Source organism: Balaenoptera borealis, assembly GCF_965194805.1.
Source record: "Balaenoptera borealis genome assembly, chromosome: 11".
Classification (NCBI taxonomy): Eukaryota; Metazoa; Chordata; class Mammalia; order Artiodactyla; family Balaenopteridae; genus Balaenoptera; species Balaenoptera borealis.
The window spans coordinates 68,053,112-68,078,235 of NC_138868.1; the positions used below are offsets into that span (position 1 = coordinate 68,053,112).

The window sequence follows — 25,124 nt, forward strand, 5'->3', positions numbered from 1 at the left end:
TTAACATCTTTCTTGGAGTATAATTGCTTTACAATGGTGTGTTAGTTTCTGCTTTATAACAAAGTGAATCAGCTATACATATACATATGTCCCCATATCTCTTCCCTCTTGCATCTCCCTCCCTCCCACCCTCCCTATCCCACCCCTCTAGGTGGTCACAAAGCACCGAGCTGATCTCCCTGTGCTATGCAACTGCTTCCCACTAGTTATCTATTTTACGTTTGGAAGTGTATATATGTCCATGCCACTCGCTCACTTTGTCACACCTTACCCTTCCCCCTCCTCATATCCTCAAGTCCATTCTCTAGTAGGTCTGTGTCTTTATTCCCATCTTGCCCCTAGGTTCTTCATGACATTTTTTTGTTTTTGTTTTTTAGATTACATATATACGTGTTAGTATACGTTATTTGTTTTTCTCTTTCTGACTTACTTCACTCTGTATGACAGACTCTAACTCCATCCACCTCATTACAAATACCTCCATTTCATTTCTTTTTATGGCTGAGTAATATTCCATTGTATATATGTGCCACATTTTTTTTATCCATTCATCTGTTGATGGACACTTAGGTTACTTCCATGTCCTGGCTATTGTAAATAGAGCTTCAGTGAACATTTTGGTACATGACTCTTTTTGAATTATGGTTTTCTCAGGATATATGCCCAGTAGTGGGACTGCTGGGTCGTATGGTAGTTCTATTTTTAGTTTTTTAAGGAACCTCCATACTGTTCTCCACAGTGGCTGTATGAATTTACATTCCCACCAACAGTGCAAGAGGGTCCCTTTGCTCCACACACTCTCCAGAATTTATTGTTTGTAGATTTTTTGATTATGGCCATTCTGACCAGTGTGAGATGATATATCATTGTAGTTTTGATTTGCATTTCTCTAATGATTAATGATGTTGAGCATTCTTTCATGTGTTTGTTGGCAATCTGTATATCTTCTTTGGAGAAATGTCTGTTTAGGTCTTCTGCCCATTTTTGGATTGGGTTGTTTGGTTTTTGATATTGAGCTGCATGAGATGCTTGTAAATTTTGGAGATTAATCCTTTGTCATTTGCTTCGTTTGCAAATATTTTCTCCCGTTCTGAGGGTTGTCTTTTTGTCTTGTTTATGGTTTCCTTTGCTTGGCAAAAGCTTTTAAGTTTCATTAAGTCCATTTGTTTATTTTTGTTTTTATTTCCATTTCTCTAGGAGGTGGGTCAAAAAGGATCTTGCAGTGATTTATGTCACAGAGTGTTCTGCCTATGTTTTCCTCTAAGAGTTTGGTAGTGTGTGGCCTTACATTTAGGTGTTTAATCCATTTTGAGTTTATTTTTGTGTATGGTGTTAGGGAGTGTTCTAATTTCATTCTTTTACATGTAGCTGTCCAGTTTTCCCAGCACCACTTGTTGAAGAGGTTGCCTTTTCTCCATTGTATACTCTTGCCTCCTTTATCAAAGATAACGTGACCATATGTGCGTGGGTTGATCTCTGGGCTTTCTATCCTGTTCCATTGATCTATATATCTTTTTTTGTGCCAGTACCATACTGTCTTGATTACTGTAGCTTTGTAGTGTAGTCTGAACTCAGGAAGCCTGATTCCTCCAGCTCCGTTTTTCTTTCTCAAGATTGCATTGGCTATTCGGGGTCTTTTGTGTTTCCATACAAATTGTGAAATTTTTTGTTCTATTTCTGTGAAAAATGCCATTGGTAGTTTGATAGGGATTGCATTGAATATGTAGATTGCTTTGGGTAGTACAGTCATTTTCACAATGTTGATTCTTCCAATCCAAGAACATGGTATATCTCTCCATCTATTTGTATCATCTTTAATTTCTTTCATCAGCGTCTTATAATTTTCTGCATACAGGTCTTTTGTCTCCTTAGGTAGGTTTATTCCTAGGTATTTTATTCTTTTTGTTGCAGTGGTAAATGGGAGTGTTTTCTTAATTTCACTTTCAGATTTTTCATCATTAGTGTATAGAAATGCAAGAGATTTCTGTGCATTAATTTTGTATCCTGCTACTTTACCAAATTCATTGATTAGTTCTATTAGTTCTCTGGTAGCATCTTTAGGATTCTCTGTGTATAGTATCATGTCATCAGCAATCAGTGACAGCTTTACTTCTTCTTTTCTGATTTGGATTCCTTTCATTTCTTTTTCTTCTCTGATTGCTGTGGCTAAAACTTCCAAAACTAAGTTGAATAATAGTGGTGAGAGTGGGCAACCTTGTCCTGTCCCTGATCTTAGTGGAAATGATTTCAGTTTTTCACCATTGAGGACAATGTTGGCTGTGGGTTTGTCATATATGGCCTTTATTATGTTGAAGTAAGTTCCCTCTATGCTTACTTTCTGGAGGGTTTTTAACATAAATAGGTGTTGAATTTTGTCAAAAGCTTTCTCTGCATCGATTGAGATGATCATATGGTTTTTCTCCTTCAATTTGTTAATATGGTGTATCACATTGATTGATTTGTGTGTATTGAAGAATCCTTGCATTCGTGGGATAAACCCCACTTGATCATGGTGTATGATCCTTTTAATGTGCTGTTGGATTCTGTTTACTAGTATTTTGTTGAGGATTTTTGCATCTATGTTCATCAGTGATATTGGTCTGTAGTTTTCTTTCTTTGTGACATCTTTGTCTGGTTTTGGTATCAGGGTGATGGTGGCCTCGTAGAATGAGTTTGGGCGTGTTCCTCCCTCTGCTACATTTTGGAAGAGTTTGAGAAGGATAGGTGTTAGCTCTTCTCTAAATGTTTGATAGAATTCACCTGTGAAGCCATCTGGTCCTGGGCTTTTGTTTGTTGCAAGATTTTTAGTCACAGTTTCAATTTCAATGCTTGTGATTGGTCTGTTCATATTTTCTATTTCTTCCTGGTTCAGTCTCGGAAGGTTGTGCATTTCTAAGAATCTGTCCATTTCTTCCAGGTTGTCCATTTTATTGGCATAGAGTTGCTTGTAGTAATCTCTCATGATCTTTTGTATTTCTGCAGTGTCAGTTGTTACTTCTCCTTTTTCATTTCTAATTCTATTGATTTGAGTGTTCTCCGTTTTTTTCTTGATGAGTCTGGCTAATGGTTTAACAATTTTGTTTATCTTCTCAAAGAACCAGCTTTTAGTCTTTTTGATCTTTGCTATTGTTTCCTTCATTTCTTTTTCATTTTTTTTTCTGATCTGATCTTTGATTTCTTTCCTTCTGCTAACTTTGGGGTTTTTTTGTTCTTCTTTCTCTAATTGCTTTAGGTGTAAGGTTAGGTTATTTACTTGAGATGTTTCTTGTTTCTTACGGTAGGATTGTATTGCTATAAACTTCCCTCTTAGAACTACTTTTGCTGCATCCCATAGGTATTGGCTCGTCGTGTTTTCATTGTCATTTGTTTCTAGGAGTTATGTTTCTTGATGGGGTAACAGCCACTGTATGTGATTATATTTCTTAAACACTTTTTTTCTGCAGTGAATGGGAAGTAAATATTTTTGTGCAAGCTAGGCTTTCTTCTACTTTACTTCTTAGACTAATTTACATAAAAGGCTTATGGAAGAGGATACACATAAAAAAAAAGTCAAAATAAATAATTAAAAATCCCACCACCCAACCATCAGAAATGAGGGAAATAAGGAGACTTAAAAGAAGGTAGCCGTACTTGTAGGCATGTCTGATGGGGATTGGGAGAAGGTCCTCTTAACTTCAGTTTACTGTTTACCACACTTCAAGATGAAATTTACAGTGACTTCACCCCATTCAAAAGTGGTTATATTGCCTGAGGGAGCTTGTTTGAGCCCGAGGTTGCCCAGTGGAGACTAGAATGGAAAAATTAGATAAAAGGTGTGCTTGTTTTAACAATGTGTAAATCTGTGAAAATTCAAGGTCCTCTAGTATTATTAATTAACAGCTTCATGAAATCCCACCTCAGCCTTCTTCCCATAGCTTTTACTCCTTTTTGCTTCTATACTCTCATCCCAGGTAAAGCAGGTTTATTATCATTTGATGCATGGTGGATGTGTGTCCATGGAGAAGCCTATTTGGAGTAAGCAGATTTGAATTACAAGAAGCAAGAATTGTATTATGCAAATGTTCTATTAAAATTACCCTAAAGTTGAATTTAAATTACACTTTTCCACATAGAATTAGGCTTTGAAAATGAGGATAGATTTGAAATGCACTGGGCATTGAGAGCTCTTTGTGGCTCTACCTTTTCAGCCAGAAGAAAGGTAATGGGCAGCAAGACGATTCGAAGAAAAAGAGACAGAAGCACATGGAAAAGAGTCTAATACGAAACAAGAAGCCAAAAGATTGCTAATAGCTGATGTAACATTTTAAAGCACAGATTTTTTCCTCCATATTTAGTTAACCATAACCTTATTACATTGCTACTATGCCTTTATATTTCTTCCCTTGGAGAATATGTCAGTAAGTATTGTGTGTATAGTAGTATAGAAATTACAGTATTTCTACTATAGTTATCAGGCCCATTTAATTGGCCTCCTAAAAGAGGCAAATATCTTATTTACTTGGAGATAATTACTTATCTTATGTTTGGGAAAAATCTCTATCATTCAAATGGCAAATATTTTCATTATTATGAAGGACAAAAATAAAGATACATTATTTAGGAGTAAATGATGGGTATGAAAGGCAATAATACTCTTTAAACATCACTATTCTTAAAACCATTGGAATTATGCAAATATTTTAAACTCTGTAAATTGGACCAAAGATTTATTTTCATTTCAGTTAGATATGGATATCACGCTTTGTCTAATAAAGAGGCACAGTCTTCCAGGACATAATTCACTTCCTGGGAATAACTTCTTTTCCTACTCTTTCTCTTGTTATCTCTGAATATGCCTTTGAGGGCAATCCAGTCAATAAAGCCTTATCGGTCTATTGGTATAGGAAGGGCACCTTCAATAATTGCCTCTAATTCCCTGTAGCTGGAAGCAATTCTTACCTTCCATTGATTAGTGACCTTATAATCAGTGTTACTATTGGGGTGGACATGCATATCTAGAGAACTCAACATAGGAAAATAGTGTGGGAATAACTGACATTTTACCACTCTTCATTTTTTGTCCAGGGCAGACATTAATAATCAATCACAGCAGTCTTTTCCATTGAGTCAGGGCATGGCTTCAGATCCTTCTTAACACAGAACTCTGGAGAGCCTCATTAGTCAACAAAATTTTTTCATGAAAGATAAAACGTGTTTTTTAAAAATATATGCATAGACTTTAAAATCAGAAAAGCTGGATTCTGGTCCCAGTTCTGCCACTTGGGCAAGTCACTTTACTTCATTTAGCTTCTTTAAATCTCTCTTTTCTCATTTAAAATTTTGTTTTATATATATGTACATATATAATAATATAATTATATATATTATATATATATATATATATATATATATATATATATATATGGCCTTTTCTGACTATACATGAGGTCAAGTGTGATAAAACTTTGTAAATTGCAAAGTGCTATTTAGACATAAGGTATCTATTCATTTCTACTAGATTGGAAATGCCGAACATAATTCTTGCCTTACAGCAGACACTCTTTCACCTTCCCTTCTTAGCCTTATTTAAGAACGTGATGGGGAGCTCTCTGCTAACTTATGGTCCTTTCTTCCCTTATTCAAAGTGCAACTTAGAGAAACATTTTCCCAAAGATTTAAGAGGTCTAAAATTTAACAACATTCCAAGTCTCCTCTCAATAGCTCTTGCTGCCAGTAATACTGCATAATTAATCGTCCACATGACTATGGTGGAGATTCCAACATTTCTGACTGTGTAGCCTTTCTATTGACGAGATCGGCATCTTGTTTTTGAAGAAGACTGGTGTGTGGAGAGTGATGACCAGGGGTGCATATGATTCCAAAAGTGTTCATAACAGTTAGAAGCAAGACAGATAGTGGCATCTGAAGGAATATTTTTAAGGTCTAAATGAAGTATCAAATTATTCAAGTTCTTCTAGCTAAAGGGAATTCCAGTAAACAGGGGATTTCTTTATAGAAAAAAAGTTGGTTATCTTTATAGTATCAGATCGCCATACAATTATTAATCTTATACTTCAAAAACATTTATTTTCTACCTTAACACAGTGGCGATTATACAAATAACCACTAGTTTGCAAATATGTGATTTGATTTCATTCTTAAAATAAAAGGAAGATATTTTAGTTTCAGGTACTGTTTATTCATTTATTAACAGCTATTGAGTCTTCCAAGTGCCAGGCCCTATACTGGAAACTGCATATCTACCCTCAAGAAGCTTAAGTTCTGATGAGGAAAAGAGACATGTTATATAGGTTACAGACACTTTGGAGCATGGGAGAGAAGAACGACTAGTTTTGTCTTTTCCCTTTCTTTTCCCTATAGTTTTTCATCATCCGTGCTCTCAAATTCTCTCACCACTGCCAGCTGTACTAAATCTCTCAGTAGCTTCTCTAAGAATATTGTTACTAGGAAAATAGTCTCTTTAGTCATGCCTAGAGGACTTCATTTTGAAAAAAAAAGATTGGACTTATTACTTCCAATTTTTGAAGGACAATATCATATCTCTCACTCAGGAACTACTTTCAAAATATCTTGGCAACTTCATGGTCAAAGTTAAGAGAAAAAAAAAAAAGGCTATTGTCTGTTACTCCTTTGAGCCTTCCCTTTCAGTTCTGGGTTCCAGCTTGAGAGAACTGTCTCACTTTCAGGATGTTGGCAAAGAATATGACCTCACTATTCAGGAGTGATCCTATTCTCTTTCACAGCATAGAGAGTTTATACTTAAATTTCTATGAGTACGATTGCCATATAATACAATGCCACAGCCACAACTACCATATAGTAATAACTGCACAATCCAGTTATCATATTAGTATTCCCTCTCTCCCTCCACTTATAAACATGCAATAATTTCCTGATTACTTTTGTCCCCTTGCAAATTTCTTTTATTCCTGGTTTCCTGATAGGTTCTGTTAACCTAGTTAGAAACTTATTTTCTAGCATGGAAGTAAAGTTTCTAACACTTTTTGCCACAAAAATGAGTGACATATATGCAGAGACACATATTCACACAGTAGAGACAAAGCACACATGTTTTTAGTCTTCTTGGGACAGAAAAGGAGAAAGAGAAGGAACCTAACCAAAGAAGGGAATTAAGAGCTGAGATGTCTTATATTCTAGGCAAGTTTTGATGTATATTAATGTCAAAGAGGAGTGGGTAGAGTTGTTCCAAAGTCTTACTGGCCCTCAAGAAGGATTACAACTTCTGTCATCTGGTCTCAGAGCTTACAAAGCACTGACTGACTGAATAGTGTCCAGTTGCCTGAGGCTGTCCTGTCTCAACAGTTATCAAAACCTCCATCTTCTGCACCCTGTTGGTTGTAGAGCTAATCATTTTGAGATGAGTCAGGCATTTGGGATCTGAGTTGCCCAGGAAGCCAGAGGATTGACTATTTAGAGGCTAAACTGCAAAAGCAAGAGTAACCTACTAGACCTTTAAAAAATTGCAGTAAAAAGCTACTCAAAACAGAGTATTGATTCCTAATTCAAACCAAATACATTTTCAAATTTCATCTGCCAAATTTCTATCCATAGCCTGTGATAGTTTTGAGACCAAAAAATAATAGCTCAGTACAAAGTAATGTTTTCTTGAAGGGTCCTCAAGTGAGGAGATTGGCCTGGGCACATTAATGAGACATGAACATGTATAAATTTCCAGTATGTCTTTGCTAACTTGATGAAAGAAAACCAATCATAACACTTAACCTGACCCCCTATTTTTCAGTATTGAACATGGAAAAACTATTTAATCGAGCTTAGTTTATTCACTCATGGAATGTCATGTTGTATTACAGTCATTTACGTACATGGCAGCCCACTCAGTGGGCTTATTCCCAAGCCTTTCCACAGGACTGGTTATATAGTCTATTATGGTCCATTTGTCCTCTTGACTATTATGGTCTACTGAATAAATTTAAACAGTTTCTACCCAGAACCTACATAATCTCTATACCAGATCTCAACACTCCCCTCTTCATATTTTCTTCTGCTAAGTTCCTTTTTTCTTTCAGTGACTATTTTCTTTGGTTTCTTCCCATAATCTTATCAAAATCGTAAATTGTTAAACATACCTACACAGCTGTCTCCATTTCACTGAAATTATATGTATTTACTAGAATCTAAGAATAAAAAAATAATGAAATCATTTTTTTTGACTTGAGTGAATATCATTTTCCCCATCATAGGGCCTTTAATATAGAAGCTTACACTTTTTGTGATGTCAAATCACTATAATGTTCTTGTTATTCTTTTCTATCAACCTCACCTCCACTTGAAAGAATATTACCGATCATAAAATTAAAATAGAATTGGTAGTAGGAATAGTATAATGAACAGAATAAACTGAATGAATTAGGAATATAGTTTTACTGCTAATATGTATTATTATATTTATATTTATTAACTGAAGGGATATTACCTTTTTTTTTTTTTTTTGGAATGCATCAGTTTTATTTTCAAAGAGGACCAAGCTGTAACCTTGACAACCATTCAAAGCACTATCCCTCCCCTCCAGACCTGAACATACTGTGATCAAGGAGCAAGGCAGGGTTTACATAATGGGCAGGAAATAAATAGATGATTGAATTATTGCCATTCAGCAACTAGTCACTGAGCGAGCACTCCAGTATCTTCTGTGAGGATAAAGAAATGAATCGAAATAGATATCTTCTCCTCACAAACTTACAGTTTTGCAGAAGAAATAAGAGAGATTCATAAAAATTAGAATATACATTAGCAAGTGATACACATGTCCTGTTATCTGAGAACCACGTGTTAATGTTTTTACTTCTCCTTTCTGAAAATTTTCTTTTAGCAAAAATTACGCTTCTGGTTTCAGAAGTTTGGGGACTCTTCCAGGCTAAAAATAAGATGCTAATATATGCCTCCCCTAAAACTCATCCCACCCTCTACGTTCTGGAATATTGTCAATCTTCTCTGTGTCTATGAGGGATATTACCATTTTTTGGAAGAATATGCCTATAGAATCATCATGTAGCTATAGAAAAAAAAATCTTTGGTACTTTCTTCACATTATCACTTTCTAAAATATGGCTTTAAATTAATCTTACCTGGGTCTACTTTCTTCTCTCTCTCACTATAGCTCATCCCCTTACACCTAACCTCTCATTTGTTTTCCTCATCTCTAAAGTAGGAATGCAAGTAATAATACCTATGTTTCAAGGACAATGTGAAGATTAAATTAAGCAAAGTGAAAAAATTCTGTGAACTGTACAATGATATACAAATATATTTCTGTTATTTCCATTGTAGGAGTGTTTAGGTATTATAAGTTACACAAGGGACAAGTCTTATTTGGCAGCTGTCTTGTAACTCCAAATAAATTTATTTGTCATGTATTTATTGAGGGATTTACAGCCTCTAGAGAATATTCTCTGTGAGAGTGCTTCTTTTGAATTTTCTTTTGTTCTTTTTCCCCCATCTGGCTAGCTGAATTCTCCATAGACAAATAATGACCTTGGCTGGGTAGCTAAGATACAACTAAAGTTTCCAGTGATTTCTATAGTGCGGATTCAGCACTTATGGAAATTCAATTTAAAAATGGAAAATATCCCTTAACTAGAGAATTATCCCATTAAAGTTTCCTCTTTAGAAATGATGGCTGTCCTGAGGTCTGACATGCATTACTGCCTTTTCTTCCTTTATGTTTTTCTATGTTTTAGGTCTATTTTCTCAGCCTAATGAGATTGCAAGCGCCCCTAGTGTCATTTTTGTTTCTGGTACGTTGGTCTCTACAAGATGCTTTGATTTTGTTTCATGACAATGAAATAATAGCAATGATAATGAAGGTCTTAGTTTAAATGTTGTCAAGTGGTGCAGTTGAGAATTTAATTGATACAAATGATATTTGTATCATTGTGAAATAAATTATATGCAGGGTGATGTATTTTAGAAATAACCTTCCATAGTAGAAAGGCGCTTTTGGACCGTACTCTTCCAATTTGTTTGAAAATCATTTAAGAACCCTAAAAAATATACTTTCTTAGAATAAAGCTTTTTTTGTTGTTTTTGTTTCATTTCATGTGGTCTATTAAATAGCCTTTGTCCCATTTAAGTTGTGTACTTTCTTTAAAACTATTAAAAATATATGTATAGTCTTATGACATGAAGTGGACTTGGATATCTGAAGTAGGGAAATGCCGTAGTTATTTAATTTAAACAAATGGCAGAGAATTTTATAGTGCTTGCTGTAAAGTAACAAACCATATCTAGTCATATCCAGAGACCATTATTTAAAAGGTATCATCATACCATGATGATCCCTTCTGTGCTTGCACTGTTTTACCACAAAATCCTGAAGAAAGGTTTTTAAGTTTCATGGCAGACAGTAGATAGTGATTATATTCAAGAATAAGAAGTATTTGAAATTGATACTGATATACACACAAATTTGTAGTGAGTAAAACTGAGTGTGAGATCTCCAATTTTACCTTGTTACTTTGTAGGTTTTCAGAACAATTGCTCTCAGATGTTCACATTTAAACTGAAAAGTAACAAGATTGATTGATTAGTCATTGAGTTGTTCATGCTGGGCTAGAAAATTTATTGTAGGAACTTAGTTCTGAAATAAAGTTGGGCAAGAAATGCCTTTTAGAAATTTATAGGAAAATATTTTGACAGCTTTCCTTTGAGAAATGACAATATCTATTATCAAGCAGTAAACTTTTTAATGACAGAAGTGAAATACTGTGCCTAACCAGATCATTATTTATAATTGCTCATAACATTTTTACTTTGAGCATACTCACATATAAAGTTATTTTTCCCCAGTCAAGTTCTGATTTAAAAGGAAATTTTTTTGCAAGTTTAACCTTCTTTGATTACGCCTTTGTCATTGAAATCTAAGACAAATGTATTTTTGGTACATGGGAAAAACCGAGACTCATATTGCAGTGCTCTGGACATGAAATGTTTGTAAATTCATCAAGTTAAAAATCTGCATGAAGTGATATAAGTCTGGTGGCTATCTGAAACATTGAAAATCCTACCATTCTTTGATGTGTCAAAAAAAAAAAAGAAAAAGGAAATTTGAATCTCACAACGTGAAAAATAACCCCACAAACTTTTGAGCCCCATTGACCAAAATCTCAACATATATTTTATTACATTTTCATGATAATAACCACATTAAGCTGCAGTTTTTCATGTATCTTTTTACCATGCTTTATTCACCAATATTTTTATAAATTTTGTGTAAAATATTGTATGGCATCATACATATATGGAATGCACACTATTCGTGATGTTCTTTTAAAGAACTCGGTACCATTAGAAAGACAGCTATTTTCAATAACCATATAGTAGCTAATTATTGTTGTGCATTTAGAAGAGCTCAGCAAAGGAGGAAATGGAAACAGGGAATAGAGACAAATCTTTGAGGAATTTTGTTGTAACATTCATAAGCTATTGAATAATCATAAAAAAAGGTAATAAATATAAAATTAAGCTAATTTATGGGATAAGATCACAATGGAGATGGAATAAAATTAAAGTGTACAGTTAGGCTTTCAGCAAATGATGCTGGAAAAATTGGACATCCATATGAAAAAAATGAACCTTGACTCATACCACATATCACATTAAAATTTACCATGAAATACCAGGTACCATAGACCTAGATGTAAAACTTTAAAAGTATATACATTATAGAAGAAAAATATGAGAAAAATCTTTGTGTATTTGACTAAGGTAAAGATGTATGAGATACTATACCAAAAGTATGATACATAAAAGAAAAAAAAAAAGAAATCAGTCCTCATCAAAGGTAAAAAATCTACTCATAAAGATACTGTTAGTAAAAAGACAAGCCCCAGATTAGGAGACAGTATTTGTACAACTTAAATCTGATAAGGGGCTTCTATACAGAATATATAGACAACTCTGAAGCAATAATAAGAAAATGAACAAAGAAAAACCCACAATGAAAATGGGAAAGGATTTGAACAGACATTTCACCAAAACAATACACAAATGGTTAATAAGCACATGAAAAAATTCTTAACACAATTAGTCATTAGGGAAATGCAAATTAAAAGCCTAATTGTATATCCCTACATACCAATTAGATAAAATAAAATAAAAATATCGGACAATACACAGTGCTGGTGAAGATGAAGAGTAAGTGGAACTCTTATCCCACATACTGTTGGTGTAAATAAAAAATTGCACAGCCACTTTAGAAAATGGTTTGCCAGTTTTGTATAAAGTTAAGCATATATTTACCATAAATACCAGCCATCCCATTCCTAAGTATTTAACCAAGAGAAATGAAAAGTTATGATCATCCAAAAACCTGTACATGAATGTTAATGGCAGTTTTATTCATAACCATCAAAAATTGGAAACAACTCAAGTTCCTTCCACTGGTGAATGGATAAACAGTGGCATATCCATACAATGGAATATCACTCAGCAAAATAAATAAATAAATAAATAAATAAATAAATAAATAAATAAAATAAAAATAAACTGATTCTCAACAACATAGATAAATCTCGAATTATGGTATGTGAAAGAAGCCTGACTCATAACACCACATAGTATATGACTCCACTTATATGACATTCTAGCAAAAATATGTGCATAGAAAACAAATCAGTGGTTGCCAGGGGTTATGGGTGGGAAAGTGTTGACTATAAAGGGATACAAGGGAATTTTGGGGGATGATGGAAATGTTCTATTTTTTCATTGTAGAGGTGATTAGCTGATTGTATGCATTGGCCACAACTCATAGAGCTGTATGTTTGAAAGGGTGAACTCTACTGTATATCTCAATAAATCTGACTCCCTCTCCTCCAAAAGAAAACCTACTTGGTTGCCATTGGTGGATCCAGGGATATAGCTGGTTATCTTGATAACTGGTGAACCATATCACTTGGAAACAAAATAGTTGTTGCTAGGAAAGTTTCTCTTCATAGATTTATTCCAGTTAATGGATATAAAAAGAATGATAGAATAATACCATTTTGCAAATGTTAGCAGATCTAATCATCAGTGGCTTCTAGCATCGCATAAAGAGATACACCGAACATAATCACTTCCTGAAAGAAGAATACACATCCTCTATGAAGTCATCTTGCAAAAAACAAAAAAAGAACTTAATTAAGTTCTTAATTCTTAAGTTCAAATTAAGCCTTTATATGCAAATACCCAATTTATGGGAAATATGGAGGAGAGAAAAACATGTTAAACTACACCTTGCAGACGTAATAAGCAAAATCCAGACTGTGGAAACTCTACAGTTCTTCAAAAGCACATTGTAGGGAAAGAAAAAAAAGGATAAAAGGAAAATTGTAGATTAAAAGAGACATAGAGACATAAGGGACGGATTAACCAATTTCAGTGTGTGAACCTTATTTGAATCCTGACTCAGACATACAAATTATTAAAAAAAAAAAAAAATGTTTAAGAGACAATGGGAAATTTGATGACCACAAGATATTATGGCTATTTTTTTTTAAGTGATAATGATGTCATATTTTTTTTTAAGTTTTATTATTTGGAGATAAACACTTGATTACCCGCAAATAAAATTATATGATTGATTTTCTGGATTTGCTTCAAAACAATCAGGAAATGGGGAAAATGGGTCCAGGTTACAGAATAAATAAGATTGGCTATGAGCATATAGTGTTGAGGTTGAGTGATGATGGTTGCAAGGGTTCCTTTATATAATCTTATCTCCTGTTTTATATATTTAAAATTTTCTGCTTTAAAACTTAAAAAAAAAAGGAAAAGAAAAGGAGAAATGCAGGAAGAGAAGAGAGGAGAAAAGTTTGGAAAAAAGATAATAATACTGCTGCTGATGCCACAATAGTATAGCACTTTATAGGTTACAGAAAATTTCACATTCAGTATTCCAGACAAAAAGGTGACCTGACTCTCAGCTTCTTTCCTAATCACTTTCTGCCAGGCACAGGATACCTGCATAGCTGGAGACCTAGTATGACAAACATAAAAGATACTCAATAAACATTCATCAAAAAATGAAAAAAAGGTATAGGAAGAGAGATTAAATTTAGGTGAATGTGAGAGAAATCTTTTTTCTGAGACAGACAAAACGTGAATGAATATATAAAAAGTGAATGAATATATATGAATATATAAAAACATATAAAGTTAGGGAATATTTTTGAGGCAGTTGTGAGGAGTGTCTCATTCTTCTGCATGGTGTGGAGATGGTGAGTGTCTGTACATGGGCTGGAGGTTGGGTGAGTCATGGGAAAAGAATGAGGACCTTGAACAGAGTGGGAATATTTGTTGTGAGCAACAGGCTGTAGATTCACTGGGAATATCCCAGGAGGAAATAGATATTCATTAGTGTCAAGGCTCTTTACAGTTATTATGTTTATCTTACTCATAGAAGGGCTTACCTCCTGGGACAGATTTTACCAATCTGCACTTTTATTACATCTCATTTTACTTCATGTGACAACTAGTGGCGTGCTCTCTTTTCACCCATCCTTCTTTCAGATGTCAACAAACATCCACTTTCATTTTTCTTTCTAATAAAACTTTGGATGGATCTCTTGCCAAGGATATAGTTGTTAAATCATTACCAAATACTGTTAAAAAGCTGTGGAAAAATAGAGCAGTATACTCATGGTAGACGGCAAGAGATGGATGCAAGAACAATTATCATTGGAGTTTAGGTTTGCTCCTTGAGCATCAACCCAGATTAAAAAAAAAAAAGACAGATTAATTCATTAGGGAGAAAACAAGTAACTAAAATAAACCAAACCAAAACCAAAACAAAGCCTTAAGAAGCCAATAGAGTATGGCAGTTTCTAATATTTCAACATGGGATGGCTCATGGTTTATCCTGAAGGGCTACAAGGCTACTCGGTGGTAAAGGTTACAGCACAGACTTCGGAGCTGGGCAGACAAGCTCCTATTGCTACATTTTCCAGCAGTACGACTTTGGGCAAGTAATTTAAATTCTTTGACACCCTGGTTACATATCCAAACATGAAAGCTAATGAAGGTTGATGGGGGAAAAGAAAAGGTTTTAGAGCTAGGAAATACTCTGATATGTTCAATACACACAGAGGCAAAATGGCTCCTATCAGTTGCAAGGGAAATGGAACTATTTCATAACAGCAAAGGCATCAGCACAATGATATATGATCAATATTCGAGTGTCAGTCAGACAACTGTGTCAATTTGGATTAGATGTTTCTTGGATCCTGTTTCCATTTTTAAACGACAAAATATTAGATATAAAATGTATGGATTAAGACTTCAACTATACATTTCCTCATCTATAAATGGGGATTAATGTGAGGATTAAAGATGGCCCTTACCTTGTATACCATGAATGCATACTATTTTAATCCTTAATTGATACTATTATAAATATTATGATATACCTGCTGCACTGCTGCCTGCCTTCATCCAGGCCAGTAGGTTCCTATGCCCATAAGGCATTACAAGGGCACCAAAAAGAGCTTGAACAGCGTTTTTCCTGAGGAAATTTCTCTATCACTTTCTGTTGCATTCAGTTCCTTTCACATGAGACGATGCATTCTCATCCAAGAGCTAAGGTACATAAATGACTAGTAATAGATCTTGCCCTGAGAGCAAATTTTGATGAGGAAAGAGGAATTGCAAAGAATGCGGATATTGCGCCCTTGAAGGAGTGGTAACCCTCCGCCTTGCCCAGCACACTCCCGCGAGAAGGAGACGGGGTAAAGAAAGGGGAGACTATTAAGGGAAACTTATTGCCTAATCAGTGGTGACGTCATTGCCTTTCAAAGATCTGGGGAAGAGCCATTAGCTGACTGGAATTAGTTTAGCTGCTGTTTCGGCAGACCAAACCAGGAGCTGACCTGATGTTTCTTGTCTATTGTGCCCTTTCCACAATGTAGGCACTCTGCCCTGGCTTTGCTGAGACATTGGGCAGAAATATTAGCAGCTAGTTTTCAAAGGATGTCTTAAAACTTGCAGCCCAACTTATGAAATAGAACAGAAGTAAAAAAGAAAAAAAATCTACCCAGGTTTGCCCACATTTAAACTCTCAGAGTCGTACTAACTTTGAAACAGATTTGAGTCAACATACAACCAAAATGTCAATCAGAAAATATTTCACGAACTTGTGGATTCTGATTCTAAGACAGGCTAAAGCAGATTTGGTACCACTCTTTGTGATCCCCGTTTCATGAATATTGATTAGGTGACTGCTTAAATTCCTTTCTGTCTGACAACAGTTACACATAGCGAAAGTGATAATCACTGTGGGAAGATACAGAATTTCCTTTCCACTTAAAAGAAAGGGCAGCATTGTAAAAAAAAAAAATGGTGCTAATTAGTTGGATATAATTACAAATTCATCAGAGTTAAAATGTTCACTACCAGCAGAAAATGCAATTCGCCATACGTGTTGGAAATATGCAAGAAAGGATTTTCCTGCGCTATTTTCTGCAGCTGGAGTGTGGCCTTAGATTATTTGTGGGTTTCCAAGTATTTGAATTATGCAAGCTGGTTGACTGAGTGGCCTCAAGCATTCAGGAGACAAGCTTTTTCAGCTCATAATAAAAAATGAGTTTCTTTGCAAATGTATATCGAAATCTGCAGTTTCAATTTTCAGCCATTTTAGGGAGTGTAAGAAACATTTTTCAGTTAAATTTATATGCTCAGAGCTGCTTAACATGGAGATTGCCTGAGGCCAAAAAAAAAAAAAGAAAAACATGAAGATAGAAATCTTGAAAATGGTCTTCAAATTAAAAAATAATATAAGAGTAATGTCAGATGAACATAGTTTTGGGTATTCATTTATCTTGTTATTTTAAGCATGTGTCTTTAAGCCTCCAATTAGTAAGTGTCTAATGTAGAAAATAATTGATGAGCAGAACAATAGACATTTAAAATATTCTAAGAACATTTAGTACTTCTCAATGAAGCCCTGTTCTATAGGTAGCCTATGAAAAAATAGAATAGGGAATGAAGATTGGAAATGTATTTCCTCGTCTCTTACTGTTATTTTTACAAAGCCTATATTTAAAATATTTACCCAATATTTCTTGCTCTGAAATAGCATTTCTTGTCAGAGTTTTATATTCCTGAGTTTATGTTCTTAAACTCCTAGGATGTCTTGCTATGAAACATTCCCTTAGGTAATCAAACCAAGGCTTTAGAGACCTCATTCAGGTTAAAACATTTTTTTCCTCTAAATTTAAAACCATTTCTTTGATTTTGGGTTGCACACTTGATCCAATTACAGCTATTGCTTTAAGTTCACCTTTACCTTTTATCGGTGGGTTAAGAACTACATAAATGATGCTCAGTTAATTGTGTTGTTAGAACACATATATTGCCCATGATTACAATAATAATTAACACAATGTTTAAACTTCTGAATAAAAATATGCATTCATTTTCAAGGCCAAAGAAACTGTTTCAAAATCCCTCAGGTTTTCATCCATTTTATCAAAGGGCAATATTTGTTCTGAGAATTGAATTCTCCAAAATGTTTTGGACTGTTTTCTTTAACTCTCAGTAAAAACCCTGCCCTCTGCTTTATACCCGACTTTTAATCAGGGCTGAATCAAAGATTTGACAGTATAGTATTTTGTCCAAAAATCATAGAATTTTCCCTGAGCACAACTTCAGTTTGTTTTTTTGTTTTTTTTCACAACTTCAGTTTTATATTATTTACAGCTCTTTAGGTTGAATGTGACAGAAAACCCAAGCCAAACTGCTTTCAGCAAAAAATTAGTTTTTTGGCTTATGTAACTGTTAAGTCCCAAGGGTGGTGTTGCATTCAAGGGAGCCTGAGTAGGGCTCAAAATCTTCCAAGAGAACCTAGATTTCCTTTGTTGCTTCTCTACTCACCTCTGTAAGTGAGCTTTCCTATGCTACCAGTGTGGGCTCATGGTCATACCAACTCTAGCCTATATCCGCTTCACTCAAGTCCTGTAGAAAAGAATGTCTGCTTTTATTTCATGAATTTCAGCTAAAATCTCCTTGGTCTTAGGGTTTTTGACTCAGTCATATGGACATCCTTGAAACAATTGCTCTGGCCAGAAGAACATAAAATACAGATGGGTTTAGCTTAACAAGGGCATATTTCTGGGGTTATGGTTGAGGTCAACTTCTTGAAAGTCTTGGACTAAAAATATGGGAGAAAACAGAAGTGTGAATACATGCTCAGTTGCCAAAAGAATATATATTCACGAAGGCTGTATCTTATACATTTTTATGAGCTGTATTTCATTATATTACTTTCAGTATGTTCCACACTTCTGGTTTTGGTTTATCTATAATGCAAAGGTTGTTTATAAAGAGTTTTAAAATATCCAAGTGGTGGGGTGTATTAGTCTGCTCAGGCTACCATAACACAATGCCACAGACTGGGTGGCTTAAACAACAGAAATTAATTTTCTTACAGTTCTGGAGACTGGAAGTCAAAGATCAAGGTGCCAGCAGGGTTGGTATCTGGCGAATGCTCTCCCCTTGGGTTGTAAGTGGCTGCTGTCTCTCTGTGTGCTCACATGGCCTTTCCTTGGTGTGTGTGGTGTGTGTGGAGAGAGAGATACGTGGGTTCTCTGGTGTCTCTTCTTATAAGGATAGGATCAGGGCCCCACCCTGACCTTGTTTAACCTTAATTCCTTCCTTAGAGGCCTCATCTCCATATATAGCCACACTGGGGGTTAGGGCTTCCGCATATGAATTTTGGAGGGACATAAAGCATTTGATCCATAACATGGAGTTTTAATTTATGTTATTATTAATTTCTAATTTTTTTCAGGTTAAATATAGCATGGTGGTTAAAAAGACAAATCCTGAAGCTAAGCTATTTCGATGTACCACTTGCTAGTTATGCATTTTACTTGAGCCTTTCACTTCATATCTCTGTGCTTCTGTTCCCTTATCGTAAAATATTGATAATAACAGTGCCTACCTCATTGGGTTTTAGAGGATTCAAGTGCACTTAAAATTGTTCCTGGCACATAGAAAATGCTTAAAAATGTTACTTTTCCTTTTCATTCTCCTCCTTCTCTTTCCTCTTCCTTCCTATTTTACCTCCTTCTCCTTCTTCATCTTCCTTGGGATGTTCTGTTTCTCCTTTTTAGAATTTGTTGAGTTTTCCTTTGTAGTGCAACATTTGGTAATGTTTGCAAATGATTGATGGACCATTCAAAGAAATGTGTACTCTTTTGTCAATGATAGTTTTAATAAATATAAATCAGCAACCTTATTAATTATATTTGTTAAGATAATAGCTCTATGAATTTCTGGTAGATCTTGCTTTATATATTTTGATTCTATATTGTTCGGAACCTGAAAGATTATGGCAGTTTAAGAAAATTTAAAAAAAGGTTAACAGCATTTAATGAGATGTTCAGGAAGGAGGAAAGATCTTGTCAAGTCTCCTGTAAGCATGCTGATAACCAGATCTGATTCACACAGTAATGCAATTACTAGAGAAAAGATAATAGAAAGTTATTATCTATGAAATGATTTTGAGAGGATATACCTGTTGTGGTAGGCCTAGTAATGGCTCTCCTTAATATCTGGAATCTGTGAATAGGTTATATTACATGAGAAAAGAGACTTGCATGTGTAATTAAGGCTATAGATAGGGCAATTATCCTGGCTTATCTGGGTGGGCCCAGTCTAATTATTATTAGAGCCCTTAAAAGCAGAAAACTTTCTTTCGCTGGATTCAGAGAGATGCAACAGAAGGAGGCAGAAATTATGCAACATAAACAAAAGTTAGATTTCAAGTGTGAGAAGAATATGATGCATCATTGTGAGTTCTGAAATATAGAGCCTGTGTACGAGGACTGGAGAATTGCCTCTAGGAGCTAAGGGGCACTCCTCTGCGACAGAGAGCAAAGAAATCGGGACCTTAGTCCTGCAACCACAAGGAATTATACTTGACCGACCCTCTGAGTGAGCTTGGAAAGGATTCTTCCCCAGAGCCTATAGCAAGAAACATATCCATGTGACACCTTCATTTTAGCCCTGTAAGGCCCTTAGACTTCTTTTTTTTTTTTATTTTTATTTTTTGAGTTTCACTGTGGACTCATGCGTTTTTATTTTATTTTATTTTTTTTAAATTATTATTTATTTATTTATTTATTTTTGGCTGTGTTGGGTCTTCGTTTTTCTGTGCGAGGGCTTTCTCCAGTTGCGGCAAGCAGGGGCCACTCTTCATCGCAGTGCGCGGGCCTCTCACTATTGCGGCCTCTCTTGTTGCGGAGCACAGGCTCCAGACGCACAGGCTCAGTAGTTGTGGCTCACGGGCCCATTTGCTCCGCAGCATGTGGGATCTTCCCAGACCAGGGCTCGAACCCGTGTCCCCTGCATCGGCAGGCAGATTCTCAACCACTGCGCCACCAGGGAAGCCCGACCCTTAGACTTCTGACCTGTAGAAAATGTGAGATAATATATTTGTGTTTGAAGCTGCTAAATTTGAAGTAATTTGTTATGGCGGTAATGGAAAACTAACATGCCTGGTTTGTCTATGCTGCTTAATTTTTTTATGGGAGCATGATTTACAGGAGAACTGGATATAAAATGGAGAAATCCCATAAGCAAATTTTATTCCCCTATGTAAACAATATATCCACACACATTTCCCCCCCACCCCCCAAAAAAAGAAAACTTCACAGATTAACTTTTAAACCAGAGTGTATGATAATGAGGAAGAAGAAGGACTTTAATTGGGTACTGAGTCTGACAGCATCAGACTTCTCCAAGGGAAGAATGTTTGCCTGTGCCTTGTGCTTACTGTATCTTTTCATTTATTAATAAAATTGTTACTGAGATTCATGTGAATCTGATTTGACAATTAAACCATTTATGCTCCCACACAGCTACATCCTCCTTTTTCACAGCAGTTCTTTTCATTGTAAATCTCGATTTGTATCATATAATAGTGTATTCCATAAATTGAAATTGATTTCATATTAATATTTATTTTTAATTAACTTGTATTGGATTATAGTTGCTTTATATATTAATATTTAAACTTCAGTTTTTATTCCTGTTGATTTTATTACTGTTTTTTTCAGATATATCTTTATCCATCCTTTTGTTTTTGATATTTCTAAGTCACTATTTTCAGATGTCTCACATGTGGCATATAGTTGCTTTATTTTCAATGCAACAGTATGCTTTTCTATTAATATGTGTTTTTACCATTTGCATTTACTAGTATAATAAATGTTTTGCCTAATATGTCATCTCCGTTTGTTTTCTGTTTTAATATTTCCTTGCTATCACTTTGCTTTGAATCTGTAGTTGTCTTATTGTTTTATTTTTTGTTTCCCTCTCCTTAAGATAATTTTGAGGTTTACAGTTTTTTAAAACATGAATCTTTGTAATTTTGAATTGAATTGTGTATTTTCTTAATTCTACGGTTGAAACTGCAGGACTCTGCAGGAAAAGATGAAAGAACTTTCTCATGACATAATATTACAAAGAATATTGGCATAAAAATTACTTTACTAGAGATGTAATTTGAGTAGAATCTCTTGACTTTCATATTTGTCATTAATGTCAGTTGACTGCAAGTTATTTTTCTAAAAAAATAAAAGCAAGTGAGAACATTTTGAAAGGTAATCATATGACATGGAGTTTTCCATTGCCAATATATTGACATAATACCTCTTATCACTAAGGAAGGAGGAATAACAATGTGATAATATGTAAGTTGGATCCTTTTCAGTACATCAAATGAGAGACATATTCTGAATTTACTTTGGCATTAAGGAAATGTTTCCTACATTAACATACTAGATTGACTTCCCTGATTCTTGGTTTCTCTAGGATCAATCTCTCAGGTGATAAGAGTTATCAGAAAATATGAAAAATCTGGGCTAACTTATTATCTACAGTTTCAATGCCAAAACGTTGTCTTTCAGGATGCAGTTCATATAATTTTTTTATAGCCTCCACCTGCTCAGCTTACGGATGCCAAAGGAAGGCACTATAATTTACTAAAAGTAACTTTTCAGAGAAAGTCTAAATAAAATTCCAAAACACAGATGCTGTTTAGAAACCTTCAATGTTTTCTCATTGCCTATAAGATAAAATTTAAAATCCTTAATATATTTAAAAAATACTTTTTAAGAAGATATTTCAATCACATTCCCGGTTATTCTCACTTACGTATTTGAAATTTCCACCACATCAAACTACCCACCCTTCCTTGTCATACATTTTCACACCTCTCTGCTTTTATCCATGCTATTTCCTCTGTGTAGAATGCCCTTTTCTTTATCTCTTCATGTGGTGACTTCCTATAAATCCTTTAAGAGCCAACCCTATGAAATCTTGCCTCACACAAAATTAATTCATTTTTTCCTTTATGCATTCATATCACCTTTCTTACGCTTCTCTTTTATGCACATACATATTCTGTGTCTCCCTCATTGCAATATAGGGCAAAAGTTATGTGTACTTCCTTTTCGTCTCCATCACAACAACAGAAAGCCTGTCCCTGATATATATTACTTATTTAAATTGAATACATGAGTGTATTTATTGTGTTAGCACTCTTCACTCTGCTCTGTGCACCAGGAGCCTGACTTTTTCTCTGATTAATGAATGAAGAAGACTGAGAGAGAATTAGCTTTCCCTCACCTTTTTGTTCCATTCAGGCCCTTAATGAGGTTGGGAAGAAATAATACTAATTTGGGACAGATGGCACAATAACACCACCACCAACAACCACTTACTGAGTGCTTACGACATTATCTAATTTCATCCTTTTATATAAGACTTTAAGGTGTTTTTATCCTAGTTTTATAGTTGAGAAAATTGGGGCTCAGTGACAGTAAGAACTGGATAGTGTAGTAACCTGTGGTACAAGCTGGCTATGTGCCTTACTAGCTTTGAAAATTTGTATGTCACTTAAGCTCTAAAGGATGCAATATGCTCATCTGTGTCAAGAATTTAAGTGATTTTGAAGTGTCATTTCAACTTTAACATGTCCATATTCTAATTGTAACTATATTCATACTGAGCTATTTCCCTTCACTGTGGTTGAATTTATAATAATGGGCATGTTCATCATAAGTACAATATCATTACATATGCCATTAATCTTCATTATCTATTATACTACACCTAAGGGGTAACAATAAAGTTTTTGTTTTATGATACCTTGCTCAACTAAAACACTTGTGAGATGTTAATTTTATACCATGAATATTTTTTTTTTGTTAAGGGAAATCAAAGAAACAACTCTAAAAGACTTGACAAATTTAATGGAATTCCTTTTACTAAGGCAGAGTCACCAAAGCAATAAAGAAATGGTCTCAAGTCAATAGAAAAAAAAATCGTCTTATTTTTATGAGAGTGAGCAAATGATTCTGCTAAGTCATGGAAGAATAGGCATCAACTGTTCTGACAGGTCAGCTATGGTACTACCCACCCAGAATTTCTAATAATTTTTAATTGCAAATGTAGAAAATGTTGCAGCAATCTATTCTTTAACGATATTTTTAGAAATTTTTATTAAACATATTGCATCAGGTATTATTTCACTTTTATACTACATATATATATATATTTATTGAATCTGTTTTATTTTGCTCAGATACTGCAACTTCTGCAGCTTCAAACATATTATTTAGTACATTGCTTCTGTTTTATTTCACTCAAAACCTGCAACTTCTATAGCTTCAAACATATTATTCAGTACATTAAAATAGAAACCATAGACCTCCCTTCTATGATCAAATATGTATATATTTATAAAATTTCAACCTTCTTAAGTATTATTTTCTCTAAATTAGGTTTTATTTAATTCATGTATTTAAATTATCAAAAGTTGCCTTGTATTTCATTTCAATATTTTTTAAAGTATTATAGCATGTTGGTTGTTTCCTTATGTGCTTTTCTTAGGGAAGCACAAAGAAGGGAATGAGTATTTTTGAGTCCTGTTATGTGTCATATATTGTGCTAGTTAATTTACCCCTTATGCATCTAGATAGTCAGATTCTTGAATTGTTTAATTATATTAACATAGGAAACATTTCACTTTGATATCTGATTAAATTAGACAGTATTACCAAGACTGAAATTATGTATATAAAATAAAACACTAGCATATAGACTATGTGCCAATTCAATTCAAATCAACAAACACTCATTGAGTAACTTCTAATATGTTGAATCCCACATCGTTATAATTTGAGATTCCAGGATATGGCTAGAAAGGACCATCACAATATCTTGTAATATATTTATTTAAGAACCTCACATTTCCAGCACAGATGTCAGTTCTCTTCCTCTAATAGGCAGCTGAAATCACCTCCTTTACAAAGCTCTGCAAAGCTCAAACTCATCTTTGGAGTAACCATTCATTTAGCCCTTCCTGACTGCAGTTTCTGACTCCAAACAAAAGGTAGATAACCCTGTCCTAAGCCAAACCTCTCTTAAAAGTCCCCTCTTATCTTTGCTGCTTAATGCAATTCTGAGGCTGGGCCATAACAGTCACTTCTCCAAAAGCTGGGTTGTTTCCATGTACACCTGGGAATCAGAGTGTTCCCTCATCTTTGAAGTCCTCAAGCGGCATTCTCTTTCATCTACATTGTCCCAAAAGATACCTTTCTAAGTTATATGATCATTCTTTTTGCTTAAAATCCTTGGATGCTTCCACATTGCCTAATGATAGAATGCAGACTCCTCAGCATGTTGTGTGCTGTTTTCTGGTCTTACCTCTGTCAAAGCAACAATTACACCAGACAAAGTTAAACAGACAAGGAAGACTTTATTTAAGATTACTACAATAAAGGAGAAAGGCCAGAACTCAGTCTGAGCTGAAGTCCACTGAAACAAAGGCTGCAGTTTTTAAGGGCTGGATTTGGAGGAGTTATAGGCCATCTATGTTGCTAATTGACTTTACCCAAAGGAAGAGTACACTTTCTTGTATCTTCAAGATGGGAGATATTTTTACAACTTGGAGCAAGATACCTGTCAATATTAAGTTCCTACCTACCCTCCCATAGAAAGTGGGAGATAAGGATGTTGTCTTTCTTGATGATTGCATTTCAGAGGGACAGCTCCAGGTCCCTGAGAAAGACAATTCTGAGTTGAAAAACTGGCAAGAAGCT

At 34.7% G+C, this 25,124-nt stretch overlaps 1 long non-coding RNA gene across 1 annotated transcript in view; it reads left to right on the forward strand.

The window, feature by feature from the left end:
- The window catches only part of LOC309605128, a 304,606-nt gene that overhangs the window by 195,969 nt on the left and 83,513 nt on the right, over positions 1-25,124 (forward strand). The window lies entirely within an intron of this gene.